The sequence below is a fragment of the Podarcis vaucheri genome, assembly GCF_965113315.1.
Source record: "Podarcis vaucheri genome assembly, chromosome: 3".
Lineage (NCBI taxonomy): Eukaryota > Metazoa > Chordata > Lepidosauria > Squamata > Lacertidae > Podarcis > Podarcis vaucheri.
Window position 1 is genome coordinate 23,768,254 of NC_138761.1, and position 17,652 is coordinate 23,785,905.

Genomic DNA, 17,652 nt, shown 5'->3' on the forward strand with positions numbered 1-17,652 from the left:
CCGTCATTTTGCATGCGCGAGCAGCGAAACCCGGAAGTAACCCTTTCTGGTATTTCCGGGTCATCGTGGGACGTAACATGAATGTATGACTGTAATGCCAATTAACAGTTGCTGAAGCCATTGGAGGGAGGGTGCTGTTGTGCTTGGGAGCGGCTTGTGGTTTTCCCATGGTTGGCCACTGTGAAAACAGAATGTTGGACTAGATGGGCCATTGGCCTGTTTCAGTAGGCTACTATGCATGACGCAGACTTAGGACACAATCTTTTATCGATTTATCTCTTTGTAAAGGTAAAGGGACCCCTGACCATTAGGTCCAGTCACAGACGACTCTGGGGTTGCGGTGCTCATCTCGCTTTACTGGCCGAGGGAGCCGGTGTACAGCTTCCGGGTCACGTGGCCAGCATGACTAAGCCGCTTCTGGTGAACCAGAGCAGTGCACGTTTACCTTCCCACCGGAGTGGTACCTATTTATGTACTGACACTGCATGCTTTCAAACTGCTAAGTTGGCAGGAGCAGGGACCGAGCAGCGGGAGCTCACCCCGTCGCAGGGATTTGAACCGCTGACCTTCTGATCGGCAAGCCCTAGGCTCTGTGGTTTAACCCACAGTGCCACCCGTGTGCCCTAAAGTCACACTAAAATCAGTGGGGTTTCCTTACAAATAGAGGAGGGGTCGCTAATGTGGTACCAGCAGCATCTAAAGCTTTTGAGTTCCCACACTCACTGCCCTCTTGGCCATTAGGTGGTGAGGAAGATTATATTTTTCTTCAGCTCTAAGTGGTTTTTTAAAGAGAGAAGAAGGCTGGAACAAGGACACGCTTTCTCACTTCCTCTTTCTGCGTTATGTACTGTTCAAGGATCCGATTAATTCTACTGGACATGCTTACACAGGTTCTCTGGAAACATGCTATGTAAGTGTGTGTAGCTTCTCTCTTTCTCTTACTGAGTGCATTTGCAAGATTGGGGGGTGCGTGTGATCCTGTGGAGGTGGGGAGAATTGATCTGTGAGGGTGGCACCCACAACAGTCACTCATAAAATGAAGCTGGAAATAGAGTAAATTAGGACTGCACAGTGATCTGAGATTTTGGAACTGAGGTGTTAACCTTAAATACCTTGGAACAAGTCTACTCTTGGGGGCTGAGACTGGCAGAGGGAGCCCTCTTGTAGCAGTTTCTCCACCCTCAGAGGCTTGGGAGTGTGTGGCCTTGGGAGAGGGCATTCTCTGTGGTGGCCCCTAAATGGCGGAGCTCTATTCCCTTAGAGAATGTTGAAGATGCAGCTTTTGCTCTGGCTTTTGACGCTTGAGGTATATGTTTTTAGGACTCGCCTTATTTCTGGGACTGTAAGTTGTTTCAGATTGTTTTAAATATTGTGTTTTAATGCTGTAACCCACCCTTAGACTTACAATACAATACAGTGGTGCCTCGCAAGATGAAAAGAATTCGTTCCGCGAGTCTTTTCGTCTTGCGATGTTTTTCGTCTTGCGATGTTTTTCGTCTTGTGAAGCACGGTCTGTCGCAACTGCGCCTCTTCAAGCGGCTTTAAAAAAAAAGCGCAAGACGTTTTCGTCTTGCGAAGCAAGCCCATAGGGAAATTCGTCTAGCGAAGCAACGCAAAAACAGAAAACCCTTTCGTCTAGCGAGTTTTTCGTCTTGCGAGGCATTCGTTTTGCGGGGCACCACTGTACAGTGGTACCTCGGGTTAAGTACTTAATTCATTCCAGAGGTCTGTTCTTAACCTGAAACTGTTCTTAACCTGAAGCACCACTTTAGCTAATGGGGCCTCCTGCTGCTACCGCGCCGCCGGAGCACGATTTCTGTTCTCATCCTGAAAGTTCTTAACCTGAAGCACTATTTCTGGGTTAGCAGAGTCTGTAACCTGAAGCGTATGTAACCCGAGGTACCACTGTACAATACAATACAATACAATACAATTCAAATTGTATCATATTTAGTGTTTTGTAGGTGAACACCAACCCCTTGAATTGCGCTTGAAAATACACTGGCAGCCAATTTACTTGTTTCAGAATAAGAGTAACAAGGGAGAGCTGCAACAATATGTTGCAGTATATCATTACCCCCTAACTGGAATGTTCCTGTTCAGGGTTTCAGCCAGCCAGCTTTCCATGCCTTCATCTTGTATACTATTAGCTGTCACAGGCTGCAGCAAGCCAGTTCACTCTTCTTTTTTTAAAAAAGAAATAATTTTTATTGATTTTCTTTTCTCATAACAAATATCCAATATCATTACTAAACTTTCATTTTTCAATTTCCCCCCTCCCTGTTGACTTGCTTCATCTTCCCTCCCTGTTGACTTCCCTCATCAATTCCCCTCATTTCTGGTTTATTACATCAAATGATACATTCTGCTGTCTGTATATAATACTATGCTATATCACATTGTTATACTTCTTATTTTCTGTAAGTAAAATTGTAAATGTTTATTTAACCAGTTCACTCTTCTCTCCTCCCACCCAGGCTGGCTTTTCCAACTGGCAATCAACTCCCCCTAATTTCTGAAGACAATTCATACACAGTCCTCAATCTTCACGTACGAGTACAGGGGTTTTCCTCCCTTGGGGTCCCCCCCTTTTTTTGGTACTTCCACATAGCCTGAGATTTGCCCAGGCATGCTGATACCTCCCTCTTGTTTCTCTGTGGTCCATTTGTAGCTCCAGTCTTACTGGAGGACTTCCCTATCTTCTCTGAGGACTTTTTGAGTTCACTATCAGAAGGCGTGATAATGGCTCTGCTGACTTTCACATGTCACCAGTTAGGCAGCAGCATTTGGTACCAATGTGATGTTTCCAAGCTGCCTTCAAGGGCAGCCCCATGTGCAGTGCTTTACAATACTGTAACCTTGACTACACTTGTACCATGGGAAACCAGAACTTCACAACCTTGTCTCTGGGCTGTCGGAATGCTGTCATGCGCACAGCCTCAAGCACATATAGCAAGCTGAAATGAGCATCTGATTCACCCCCATCTTGGCAGGCCATGTGTATGTATCAGAACTTGAGGGAGTCACAAAAAAAGCTATTAAAATTGAAAGAGAGGAAAATCATGTCATCCACTGCCTTATGTTTGTTTGTGGAGGAAGAGTCCTAAAGAGCGCCTCTCTCCTCTCTCCTCCACTCCCAAACCTCTTATCTTCTCCGGTTTTATATATATTGTCCCGTCTAGACAGCAGAAAGTGACTAGCATACCTATATGTCAAGAATGTAGCGGTAAATCTTTCAGATAAATATAGCCGAGCAGTTAAAAGTAAAAATAAATGTCTAAAGCTCTCAACTTATTAGCAGCATCTGTCTCAGGCTTGATGTGCACTTCTCAGAAATATTCTAATACCTACTAGATCTATATTTAAGCAACCTTGTTGCTGCTCTGGTGATCACATGTCATAAACTATCTCTATATTGTTGATTTTGTTGCTAAGCCCCACTGTGAGTTCTGGTTTCCAGTGTTTCAGGTTACACATTTAAAAACAGGCCTTCCAACTGTTTCACACCCCACATTTAAAGATGATACGCAGGCAGCTCTTGCTATTGCTCAGCGGCCCACTCTGGTATTAGACAATTACAGCTGAGGGAGGAGCTAGGGTTACAAACTTGTCACACACTGGAGCTGCTAACTTTCCATCCCGGAAATCTCATTTGGAAGGAAGCTACAGACCAGGACGTGAGAGCAATGAATTATCACACGCCTGCCCCAGATTCCTGGAAGGCTGCACCAATCTTCACAAGCTCTCCAGAAACAAAGAAACAAATCCTAGAAATCACCCGTTCACATAATTTCTGAATTTATTTCAAAGAAAGTCACCATGGATGTTCTCATTTTGTGTGTGGTTAAAGTGAGTCTTGTGAACGCACCCTAGTGAGGTAAGTTACTAGTGTCTGAAAAAAAGTGATAGATATCCAATGTTTCGTGCAGCAATAACTTATCACATCACAGTAGTTTGCAGTACAAGAGTAACATTTCAGGTTTAGGGGGTTGTGTGGATAGTGTCATTATGTGGTTTGGTCACTAGATGGCACTTTACTTTGTGGAATCTCAGTCAAGTCAGGAGTTTCCTGTTGCTGTTCTTGTTTGAGAAGACAATAAAGTTTTTGTCTAGCTTCCTGAAGAGTGTGTCTTCTAAGCCTTCCAGGACAGGTGTGGAAGAAGCAATCACAACAAGTTTAAAGTCTGCTGTTCATGTGTATATAAATATTGCTCAAAAGGCAGGGTATAGTTTAAAAGCATTTGCTTACTTAAAGAAAAATACTTTGTGCTAAACCGAAGAATGTCCCTAAATAGTGGCTCTTTAGACTACTTTTCTACGTGAGTATTGAAGGAAACACTAATCTGGTGTTGATTGCTCTTCCCTTCAAAAGTGGTGCACTTTAGCCCTAATATTTATTCATTTTAGGAATTTATACCCCACTCTTCACCAGAAGTCTCAAAAAAAATTACAGTGCTACCTCAGGTTACATACGCTTCAGGTTACAGACTCCACCAACCCAGAAATAGTGCTTCAGGTTAAGAACTTTGCTTCAGGATGAGAACAGAAATTGTGTAGCAGCAGCGCAGCACCAGCGGGAGGCCCCATTAGCTAAACTGGTGCTTCAGGTTAAGAACAGTTTCAGGTTAAGAACGGACCTCCGGAACGAATTAAGTACTTAACCCGAGGTACCACTGTATACTATATGCAAATTTTAAAGCATACCATATACAAAATTGAAAACACAGATTAAAACATCAGCGATTCTGTTCAGTTGCTTTATCCAGGATGCTAGATAGCTCAGTTGGTTAGAGCATGGCCTCAATAATGCCAAAGTTGCAGGGGACAGCTACATTGCAGGGGGTTGGACTCTACAATTCTATGACTCTATGAGAGCAGAACATTAGAACATTAGAACATGGTGCAAAGGCCTCCTGATATGAAGCCATTTTAACCTGATGCATAAAATGCTAACAACGTGGTTCCTAGTAAAGGCTGGCAGAACCTCAGTAGCATGGGGAACCACAATAAGTGCCCAATCATAGGATCTTTAGTCTTTCTGCCTGATTGGTATGTGTTCTTAAACTCCAATGACACTTTTCGCTCGTCTGGAACGGATGATAGAGAGGGGTGTGTGAGTGAGGCATTGATCTCTTGTCCTCCACCAGCAACCAGGCACCACCTTCAAAGGCAGCCCCCACAAAGAGGGGGCTACAGTAGTCTAGTCTGGATGTAACTGAGGCATGGCTGCAGTTGGCAAATCTGATAAGGGCAAGCCTGCTCACCATGCAACATGCACTTCCATTAACAGAAGTGAGTCTATTACAGACGCCCAACTAGGCACCTAGTACTTTGGGGAAGTTCCTGCACCGCAGGGGGTTGGACTAGATGACGCTTGGGACAGTTCTATGATTCTATGATTCTGTGAAGTGCAGCCCCAAACAACACCAGTCATACCTTTCCTCCCAGATCAGCAGATTCCATCCCTGCAGCATTTCCATCTTACCTGGATTACATCTAAATATTAACGTTTAAACGATTAATTACCGTATTTTTCGCTCTATAACACGCACCTGACCATAACACGCACATCGTTTTTAGAGGAGGAAAACAAGGGAAAAAATATTCTGAATGAAACAGTGGACGTATCATTTTTGTGCTTCATGCTGTGGCCACAGACATGTGATCTGATGGTGAATTTGGGGTGACCCAATGCAAAAATCCTGAGAATCCGTGTGGATCCATGCTTTGTAACCACGTTTTTGCACCATTGCAGCCCCAGGCAACAGTGGGTGCGTGATTTTTTTTTGGGGGGACAGGCTGTAGCCATGGACATGCTATGTGCTCTGATGGTGAATTTTGGCTGACCCAATGCAAAGATCCTGAGGATCCATGTGGATCCATGCTTTGTAACCACGTTTTTGCACCATTGCAGCCCCAGGCAACAATGGGTGTGTGATTTTGGGGGGGGGCAGGCTGTAGCCATGGACATGCTGTGTGCTCTGATGGTGAATTTGGGGTGACCCAATGCAAAGATCCTGAGGATCCATGTGGATCCATGCTTTGTAACCACATTTTAAGTGGGGAGGGAAGGAAAAACACAGAAGGCTAAGAATGCAGGAGAGGGCTATAACGTGAGGAAAGGAAGGCAAAAGTTTCCCCCCACCCACCCACACAAGCCAGCCAGCATGTGCTCTCTCTCTCTCTCTCTCTTTAAATGGAAGAAAGCATATTTGAATGCTGTGTGTCTCCAAAAACAAAAAGCAGGAAGTCAAATCAGAATTTTAAGCCGAACCTGTAATCTCTCTTCCCTTCACAAACATTGTTCCTCCGGAGCAGGGAGAGGATAGAAGGACGGACGCTCTGCTTTCCCCTCTACTTGCCTGGAGGGGAGGGGCTTTCCCTGCTCTTTGTTCCGTTTGAGCAAACACAGCAACGAAACAGAGCGGGTGGGCAGTAAGACCCTGAGGCAGAATGCAGGAAAGCAGCAACTTCCTGTCTCACGGAGCTCCCTTCTCCCTGAAGCGCGGTTTGATTTTTGCCTTATTTTTCGGCTCCAGAGACCACACATTCGCTGCATAACACGCACAGACATTTCCCCTTCCTTTTTAGGAGAAAAAATCTGCGTGTTATAGAGCGAAAAATACGGTAACTTTATCTGCTTACAGGTTTTATGTCCCGCCTGTCATCAATGAAAGAGTGTTCAAAGCAGCTAACATGTTTGAATAATTGGACTATATAATACAGTCGTACTTTGTAAGTTGAACACCTTGCGAGTCGAACGCTTTGGTTCTCGAACACTGCAAACCTGGAAGTGAGTGTTCCGTTTTGTGAACGTTCTTTGGAACCCGAATGTCTGATGGGGCTTCCACGGCTTCTGATTGGCTGCAGGAGCTTCCTGCAGCCAATCGGAAGCTGCACCTTGGTTTCCGAACATTTTGGAAGTTGAATGGACTTTCAGAATGGATTCCGTTCGACTTCCGAGGTACAACTGTATCAATTTTGAATTTTGAGGTGTGACTATTCAGTGGAAAATTCACAATTTCCCAAGCAGCTGCAGCTGGGCATGGGCTTGTTGTGTTTTGTTCATTTGTTGTTGAGACACAAGAGGCAGTAATCCAGCAAGAATTTCGCAAACCTGCAATTCAAATAAGTAGATGCAACTGGAAGGAAAACATGCTCAATTTATATAATTTTGGTATATGGTGATAGGCGCTGGGATTGTTTAGAACAGCATGTGAAGCACATTGTCTGCACAGCAGAAGTGAAGAATGATGGAAGAAAATAGGTACATTTGTTTTACATTAAGTGAACAAGGGGTTTATCACACGGCACTGAAAAACCATATGGACAAACCATTTCCACAGGGTATAGAGCTATGTCCTGCCAAGGAATTATTGCAAGATGGTCTTAAAACTATATGCTTTCCTTATTCTCTAGAAACGACATTTTCACATTTAGCGGTCTTAACTCTGCACAGTTTTATGCTACCCAATATTTCACTCTGAATATGCTAACATTTCTAGAATTTCAAAATGCAATGTACATTAGCAAAAGTGTGTGATCTTGTTCCAAGACACCCAGGCAGACAATATTATACTAACTAGCAAGGTATGATTGCAGGCAAGCTCTTGTATTTGGCTTCATACATACTACCAGCTGGGAGACCTGCGATGCCATGAAGAGATCTGTGCGCATTCTGGTGACAGGTTTGGTTTGATACTGAGGCATAACACACACGGAAAGCAGTCAGTCAGCTCCATCTAGAACTGCATGGAGCTGGCCGGTGACTCCTAAAATTGGATGCTGGGCAATTATTGCCTAGTTCTGATGGAATTTGGCTTTACCATCAGCCTGACGAAGACCAATAGCTTGGGTCAGGATGTCGCCAGCACTCCATGCATCAGTACTGGTGACCACATGCTAGAGGTGGTAGACATTTTTGTCCACGTGGGTTCCACCATCGCCAGAATCTCTCCATTGATGCTGAGCTGGTGGACAAGTGTATTGACAAGGCAGCTGTGGCAATACCTCTCCAAAAGGGTATGGGAGAATGTGATGCTAACGTCCAAGACCAAAATGAAGGTCTAGCAGGCTGCTTTATGGAAGTGAGCCTTGGGCAACTTACAACCGCCAAGAGCGACGCCGCAGTGCTTTCCACATTCATTTCAGCTCAGCTAAAAACAACTGCTTGCTTTTTAATGTGCTTTTCTCCAAATGAGATGAAGCAGAGATTTCCCATCTGACAAATGCTGTTCAACAGCATTTGTAAAATAGGCCTTTAGTGTAGTGGTCCCTAATCAAATCTTAAATTTCAGCATGTGAATGGTACACAAAAGGAGTGTTGGCTGGAAGTCTGAAATTAGAAGCCTTTTACAGTGTATATGTGGAAAGCACAGTTGTCTTCAGTCCCAAACAAATCTCTTATAAATGGATGTGATACGTGAGGGAAAGACAATCCTTTCTCTTTTTTTACCTGTACTATAATAACAACATTGATACATGTTAAGGTCAGTGCTGCTGGCTAGGTTTTATTGTGCACCAATGCTGGATCTGTCTTTTTTTAGGGGACAGGAGGGGGAATTACTCTGAAATGGCACTTGATATGCTATATGGCATTGCAGATTTAGACAGTCTAATTGTAGAGCTGAAATCCAAAAAGGTCTTATCAAAGCGCTAAATCCCAAAGGACCCCTTTTCTCCCTACAGACAATAGCTGCAATTTTGCAAGCAGTAGAGTTGCTGAAACTTCTTAGGCCCTCAGTCCAGAAAAACACAACTGAAATCATCAAGACATCAGGAGATCACAGCTAATTTGTTCCCGTGACTCCAGTGGGACTTAAAAGCACAACTTCCTTGCTTGGGTTTGGGAATGCAGACTTGCAGCACTTCCAGATCACCAGGTTTCTTTCAGGTGGGACTCAGTGGCATACTGGTCAATGCAAGTTGTGGGATTAGAGTTAATTGGGAGGTCTTGTGCAACCAACTCCTTTCCTGGAAGAGGCTGCAATTAAAATTCTTGAGCATTTCGATAAGATTCAGCAGGAGATCAAGGAAAGGCACACCTGAACACCTGGATTCCCTGCCAGCTACAAGGGGTTTTATCATGGGAAAGCTGCTCAAAAGCCACGAAACCCATGAAAAATGAAACTAGATATCTCATATCCTGCATTCAAAGATAACGGAATGCAACCAAGAAGGAACAGAGATTTAATGGGGAAGACTCATCCCACAATGGAAAAATTAAGAAACGCTCATTTCCATTCTGGTCATTTTCATTGACAGTGTAGAATTGAATTTGGATTGGGGAGACCTGGGAGAATGTTAGCACCAGACTACCCAGCAAGCTCCCAGTGGGGAGCTGAGTTCAGCTCTCTCTTCTTATCCCCATTTATGGGCAGATTTATGCTGGTTTAACAATCATTCCATCTCCCCATGATACCTCTAGGGGTGGGCAATGTTTTTCAAACTAGGGGAACATTCCATTCTGGGCAACTTTTGGGGGGTCATGTGCTAGTGGCAGACAGGATGAAGCCCGAATGGTTCAGATCAGGTCAGTTTGTCTTGGAATCTGCAAAGACTGACTTCCTCAAGCATCCATAGTTTAAAGCATGTTCTTATTGCTCATGGCCACAGCCAGTAGAAGATACACCAAACACAAGTCCCCAGCATTCAGTTTGTTATACAGACAAGATGATCTTCACACACATACCCAGCAGCATGGGAGCTGCTTCAGCAGCGTGTGATCCCATGGCGTGGGGCTAACATTTGGTTGTCTCCGTGAGATAGCCACACATAAGCATGAAGCTCTCAGTAGCTCAGTGGTGCTGGCATTGATCCTTGACGTTTCCAGCTAGGTCTGGGAAAGACCATTGCTTGAAATCCTGGAGAGATCATAGAATCATAGAATTGTAGATTTGGAAAGGACCCCGAGATTCATCTAGTCCAAGCCCTGCAATGCAGGAATCTCAACTAAAGCATCCATGGCAGATGGCTATCCAACCTCTGCTTAAAAACCTCCAAGGAAGGAGAGTTTGCCACCTCTTGTGGGAGTCTGTTCCACTGCCGAACAGCTCTTCCTGTTAGAAAGTTTTTTCTGATGTTTTGTTGGAATCTCCTTTTTGTAACCTTGATCCTTTTGTTTGAATCCTACCCTCCAGAGCAGGAGAAAAGAAGCTTGCTCAATCTTCCATGTGACAGCCCTTCAGATATATTGAAGATGGCTGTCATATCTCCTCTCAGTCTCCTCTTTTCTAGGCTAAACATACCCAGTTCCTTCAACCGTTCCTCATAAGGCTTAGTTTCCAGACCCTTGATTGTCTGGGTCACCCTCCTCTGCACACATTCCAGCTTGTCAGCAACTTTCCTAAATTGTGGTGCCCTCGACACAGTAGTCGAGGTATGGTCTGACCGAGGCAGAATAGAGTGGTACTGCTAGTTCCCTTGATCGGGACACTTTACAGTGGTACCTCGGGTTACATACGCTTCAGGTTACATACGCTTCAGGTTACAGACTCCGCTAACCCAGAAATAGTACCTCGGGTTAAGGACTTTGCTTCAGGATGAGAACAGAAATCATGCTCTGGCGGCACGGCAGCAGCGGGAGGCCCCATTAGCTAAAGTGGTGCTTCAGGTTAAGAATGGACCTCCGGAACGAATTAAGTACTTATCCCGAGGTACCACTGTACTTCTGTTGATGCATCCTAGAATAGCATTAGGTTGGGGTTTTTTTTATGCTGCATCACACTGTTGACTCGTGCTAAGTTTGTGGTCTACTGAGACCCCTAGATCCTTTTCACATGTACGCAAGGTTTTCCCCATCTTATATTTGTGCAGCTGGTTGTTCCTGCCTAAATGTTCCTGTGATTTTGTTCCCTGCCTCCTTCGAAGCTCAGGTCAGTTACTAAGTGTTGTTTAAAGGCTGTTTGTTTTCCACCCTCTTCAGCCAAAGGAGCTGTTTTTCAGCTGCACTTCTTCCTTTTCTATGGTTGTTTTTGGGTTCTGCCTGCTTTGGTTACTGCTGAGACCGAGTAATTAGCTGTCATCTTGTCAAGGAGCATGTTCATTTCAGCTTGCCATTCTTCATTTCACTCTGGGTTTGTTAATTTCACTCCTGTTGGCTTCAGCCTTTGCAGCCCCTGCCAGTTTGACAGCGGGACAGCTGCTTAAGGAAGGCACCAAGCAAAACTTGAAAGCTAGAAAGTGGTGTTTATACAAAGATGGTCTAAGACGGCATTTAGGCAAAGATGGCATGGAGTGCCACCTATGTGTGTTTGTAAGCCAGAACTGGAACTCAAGCAAAGCCATAGGTTGCCCTTCAAATTGGAAAATGTATCTAAAAGTGGCCCAGGTAAAGAACCACAAGGAACTATTGCATCCCCCCAAAATCAATATTGACTCGTTAGCACTATGGACTATGAGAACTAGCCTTTGTTTGGTGTTGCTACTTTTGGCTTATGGAGATATTTTTTTCATTGTTTGTTCCAATTGTCCGAAATACTTTGCATTTATGTACTGTGTACATGCCAAACTGTGTGAATTAGTGATCACGGAGAAAGACCATAAGGTCAAAATGCAGCTGGGTTTATTTTTTTGAGTGATTTCGGGTTATGTTTGCTTCTAATTGTTTATGTTTGCATATAAAATAATTTTAAATTACAGTTCTCCACATTTTCACACCAGTTTGCTTTCATGTTCCCATGAAAATCCACCAGCATTTTCACACGAATTTCTCCTAATGCACATATTTTTGTATGCAAGCTTGTCCAACACACACATTTTAATGGGTATTAGCTGTCAGTCCTGCATTTCCGGGGGTTGGACTGGATGAATCTTATGGTCTCTACAATTCTATGACTCTGCTTCATTTTTGCAGAGCATTTCCTCCTAATATACTACGTACATGTTCACTAATAAATGTATTTTTCTGCAACTTCAAAATATGTTGTAAGCCACTTTGAATCCCAATTTGGAAAAAAAGGTAGAATATGAATATATTAAGTCGATTAAAAAAAAAAATATTTAGTGTTGTTTTTTAAAAAGCACAACAACTTTCAGGGTGTCCTGGTTGTTTATTTATGAAATATAGCAACCCTAGCATATACAGTACATTTTTGTACATATGATTGGCTATAGAACTGCATTGCAATATTCAGAGAACTGTGAATTTTCAAGGTTGGTTGTGTTCTGCATTGCAATATTCAGAGAACTGTGAATTTTCAACGTTGGTTGTGTTCTGGTTCACATATTATTTCAGAAAGTGTGAATGAATTGAAGTGTAATTTTTGTTCTGTATTTCAAATGTACTTCAACTCTGAAAATGCCGAGATACCTACCTTTATCATAAACATTTAAGCCAGCTGTCTCTCTTTCTGTGTGTGACAATGGCCTCATTTATACAAAATGCTGTTATGGTTTAGCATTTCAAGGATGAGCTGAAGTGAGCCTTAGACTCCTGTCCTTCTCCCTCTCCAGCCCCCTCCAGTATGGAAATCTGAGAGTTTGGAAGATTTCCCTTCAGTTTTAAATTAACCACAATTTGTTGTTATGTCTGAGCCTGGCCAATTTTTGGTTATTGTTAACCATGGTTTTTTGAAGCAAGCCCACTTACAAACCTGGCTTGTTTCAACAGACCATAGTTAAGGTTAACAAAAAAAAAATCAATCAATAAATAAATATGGGTAAGTGAAGCTTCCAAACTCTTCCTTGTGACCATGCTGGAAAAGGGAAAGGGAGCGTGTTAGCTGCAGTAACTGTCGTAATGCTAAACCATGGTTTAGCAGTACAGTGGTACCTCGGGTTAAGTACTTAATTCATTCCGGAGATCCGTTCTTAATCTGAAACTGTTCTCAACCTGAAGCACCACTTTAGCTAATGGGGCCTCCTGCTGCCACTGTGCCACCGGAGCATGATTTTTGTTCCAACCTGAAGCAAAGTTCTTAACCCGGGGTACTATTTCTGGGTTAGCGGAGTCTGTAACCTGAAACGTATGTAACCTGAAGCGTATGTAACCCGAGGTACCACTGTACATGTGAACACAGCTAATGTGTCTGATTGCTGCTACCTACAAAAAATGGTCCAGTTGCCAGGGCTAGCATGGCAACAGTATTCTAAAAGACTGAGCATGGAAAGACAGTTGAAATAATTTTGTACCAGATTCTGGCTTCATTTTCCTGGGAGACATTTTGGAAACAGGCCGTTTGCCTCTGCAGCTCTCTAGACTTAACAGCTCAAGCACAACTGCCCAGTGTCACCGTTAGGAAAAGTTGTTAACTGTGCTTTGCCTGTTTTCTTACTGAGATAAAACCTTAAGTGTCGTTGCAGGTGTTGAAAGGTGTGATACCATGCAGGGAGCTTGCTTGGAATACAATGGGGTTGGTATAGTCTCGTATTTCTGGCAGCTGTCACTTGCCGGGCTTTCTAAGAATGACTGCAAACACAGAGAACAATTCATTAATATAAATGTAAATGCAATCTTGGCAGCCCTGTTTGATCACGCCTATAAAAGGAAAAAAGCAAACCTTCAGATTTCAAGATAACAGGTTCATTTGCATGACCAGTTTTAGGCAACAAGTGGTGGCAAAGACACCACAAGATTCATTGTTTTTAAAATATAGGCCTTGTTGGCAGCCAATTGCCCACTGCCAGTATCATGGCCTTCTTAGTTACTATTTATTGGTTCAGTCCAGATTTCATGTATTTCGCCCCCCTTTGGTGAGGCTTGCATGTGGTTACATTTCCTACTCCCCCCCCCTTTTAATGGCTCCTTAGCCAGTTATTTACCCCCAAACAAGGAAAAGCTTCTAATTCTGGAATCCTGAAACTTCTCTGTAATCCGTTTTCATTTTTTAAAAAAGCAATTTCATGAGATAGTTAAATGACCCCCTTCAGATATTCAGTGAGTGGGGTGGTTGGTGGTGGGTATATAATGAATAATGGATCTAAGTGGGATGATTTAGAAAGGGAACAGTATGTTGTATGGATTCAGCTCCCAGAATCCATGACTATAGCCCATGCTAGCTGGGACTGATGGGAGCTGCATTAAAAAAACACTACCTGGAAGGCCCCATATTAGTTATCCCTGCAGTAGTGGCAAGCAGGGATTTTTCCTCCCTCTGGTACTTGGAGGAAAGCAAACCTTGGCAGCCCATTCTGTTGTCCAGTTTTCTGAACTGTTAATTTAATACCTCAGTTAACCAGCTTCTGGGTTTATTATACCCTCCCCCAAAAAAGAAAAACACACATGACCCATTTGAAAGCCAGTTCTGTGGTTTATAACATTGAAAGAGTGAAGTCGCTGTCAAGGGGCTAATAAAGCTCCCACTAAACTTATGACAGACCGGGACGTGACACTGGGGCCTCATGACACGCTTTTGGGTTGTGATGGAGTGGGGTGGAGAGCGAATTTTTCAGAAACATTTTGGAAATATTGTTTGGTTGTGTATCTGAGTGCTGACACAGCATCAGATAGGAAATCAAAGAGCAAACAATTCAGACGAGGGAAAGCTCGGTGTTTCTCTACAGGCGGGGTGAGGCAAAGTTCCTCAGGAGAGTGAGTGGCAGTTTGCCAGGGCGGGGAGCCTCTGGGCAATACAAACACAGCCATCCGGACCGGCCAGTTCCTGGGTTTAGACTGGTTGTCCAAAAGGAAGGAAAGCAGTTTATAGGAACTCCACAGAATGCGAGTGAGAGAGGAAACTTTGAATATGCCACAGCGCCTGAAATCTCGACATATCAGTCCATAGGACGAAAGCAATCTGGTGTTTTCTTAATGTGTATATTATTTAGGTGTGCAGTTTCACTAATCTATGGAGAACTGGGACCTTCTCCCAGGCCTACCACTAAGCAGGACTAGAAATGATTTTTATCACCATGAGGGAGGAGGCGCTTGTGAGAAGTCATTCTCTTAGCGTGGCAGAATCAATTCTCTTGTACTGTTTATGACTCCTGCTAAAGTTGGAGTTTAGGTAAGCCTGCCTTGACCCTTAATTTTATTCTGAACCTGGGTCACTAGTCCAACACTCAAATCACTGAGCTACACTGCTTGCCGATATTCAAATAGTGCAGGATGGGCATGACTACAGATGTTCATTCTTGTAAGACGCATAAGCAACTTTTCGAACTTATTTTCTGGGTATACGTTCTGTCATTTTCATATGGGGGTCGATTCAGATTCCTCCCCACGTGAAACTGATTTGCTGCGCTCACCACAGGAGGACTGGGCCACATTAAAGACACCACATCAAAATGTACGTGCACAAATAGTCCAAAGACAGCAGAAAAATGTCTCCTAAGCTTGTTATTCCTTGCTTTCACTTGCATTAAGAACCTTTCCAGATGATTTTCTTCCAGAAAAACCCAGAACACCTAGATTTTATCCTTAGCACTATGTTTACATAACCTTAGTGCTATCCAGTACCAGTAATGCAATACTTTGCTGGTGTGATTAAATGTGTCTCGGTCACATGGAAACTTGGAGAAGAACCCACACTTAATTGTTTTGGTGGCAATCGCTTTTCTGCTGTAATAAGAAATGGGCCTGTGAGAAATATTATGAGGTCGAGGAGTCAGGAAATGCCTTTATTCCTGTTTTCTTATGTGAATACGATAAGACTAGTGTCTAGCCTTTCCACTCCCAGAGTGTTCCAGAATATTGGTGACAGACTCTCCAAGTGCCCCTATTTTCCAGGGACAGTCCTGGATTTATGGAAGCCATCCTGGTTTTTTTATTTGCTCCATGAATGTTCTGATTTTCCTTAGGAGGTCTCTATTTTCATTGGAGAAATGTTGGAGGGTATGGAGTTATGTGACTCCCCAAGCCAAGGAGATAAGTAACTACAGTGGTGCCCCGCAAGACGAATGCCTCGCAAGACGGAAAACCCGCTAGACGAAAGGGTTTTCCGTTTTTGAGCTGCTTCGCAAGACAATTTTCCCTATGGGCTGATTTTTTTCCTGCTTCCCCCCCTTTTTTTCCTGCTTCCCCCCCTTTTTCTAAGCCGCTAATCCGCTAATAGCCTTTTAGCCGCTAATCCGCTAAGCCTTTAATAGCCGCTAAACCGCTAATAGCGCCAATCCACTAATAGGGTTGCTTCGCAAGACGAAAAAACCGCTAGACGAAGAAGCTCGCGGAACGGATTAATTTCGTCTTGTGAGGCACCACTGTATACAACCTCTAGAAGACATCTGAAGGCAGACGTGTATAGGGAAGTTTTTTAACGTTTAATATTTTATTATGTTTTTATATATGTTGGAAGCCAAGATGGGTGGAAATAATAATAATAATAATAATAATAATAATAATAATAATAATAATAATAGTTATTATTATCATTATTGAATAAAAAGGTAAAGGGACCCCTGACCATTAGGTCCAGTCGTGGCCAACTCTGGGGTTGCGGCGCTCATCTCACTTTATTGGCCGAGCGAGCCGGCATACAGCTTCTGGGTCATGTGGCCAGCATGACTAAGCCGCTTCTGGTGAACCAGAACAGCACACGGAAACGCCGTTTACCTTCCCACCGGAGTGGTACCTATTTATCTACTTGCACTTTGACGTGCTTTCGAACTGCTAGGTTGGCAGGAGCAGGGATTGAGCAATGGGAGCTCACCCCGTTGCAGGGATTCGAACCACCTACCTACTGATCGGCAAGTCCTAGGCTCTGTGGTTTAACCCACAGCGCCACCCGCGTCATTATTGAATAGGACATCCCCATTTTCATCAGATAAATGTTGAATGGTATGTAGTGGTCATCATTACAAGTCTTGTTCATTTAAACATCATGCATATGGTGAATGCATATAGAGAGAACAGGATCATTCTGCTGTTCACTCAGTCAACTGTACCGTCTCCTGTATATATGATTTGTAGAGTCTGTGTGCATTTAGAGATTGTATAGGCCAAGGGTGGAGGAACACACAGAGAAGGACCTCATTTGATGATCTGAGAGTCTCGGCCAGGGTTTCCCAAACTTGGGTCTCCAACTGTTTTTGGACTACAACTCCCATCATCCCTAGCTAGCAAGACTAGTGGTCAGTGATGATGGGAATTGTAGTCCAGAACAGCTGGAGGCCCAAGCTTGGGAAACCCTGATGTAGGCCAAATCCTGCCAATGCAGGAAATAAGGTTAATGCATGTAGAGATAGCAGGAAATTCACGAGCACTGCATCGTAATAGTGCACCATCTTCCAAGACAACATTTGCTGCTGCTCTGTGGAACAGCTTGTACCATTAGGAAATTCTTCTTCAAGTTTACTCCAAATATACAATATTTTGCTTTATGTTCCAGATTCCTTGTGGTGAACCATTCTGTGCTCCTATCCTGGAGGAATGGTGCAGTCTAGAAATGACATAATAAACAAGCATAACAGAGAAATTTTAGAAACAGCTCCCTTGGTTGCATCGGTCTCCCCCCACCTCTCACAATTCTTCTAATAAATTTGTAGGTTTGGGCAAAAGTTATAAAGGGATGGAGAAAGGAAACTGATACTCTAGAAGGCTAGTCCAGAATTCAACTCAGGAGTGGCTAAGGGAATTCTGAGGCATTAGTTCCTGAGCCATTTCTGATGGGTTTCGCTATCACTAGTGTGAAGACCTTTCAGAGGGCAGCACGGTTCAGAACGATTTGTTGAAAGTTCCACTTTCTACCCTACAGATGTGCCCTTCAGGATAGCAAA

General features: G+C 43.6%; 1 long non-coding RNA gene across 1 annotated transcript in view; it reads left to right on the forward strand.

The window, feature by feature from the left end:
* The first annotated feature begins 3,522 nt into the window (after positions 1-3,522).
* LOC309529770 overlaps positions 3,523-17,652 on the forward strand; it is an 86,532-nt gene continuing 72,402 nt past the window's right edge. The window contains exons 1-2 of the long non-coding RNA XR_014218438.1: positions 3,523-3,877; positions 10,816-10,874. This is a non-coding gene — a long non-coding RNA (uncharacterized lncRNA). The remainder of the gene's footprint in view (positions 3,878-10,815; positions 10,875-17,652) is intronic.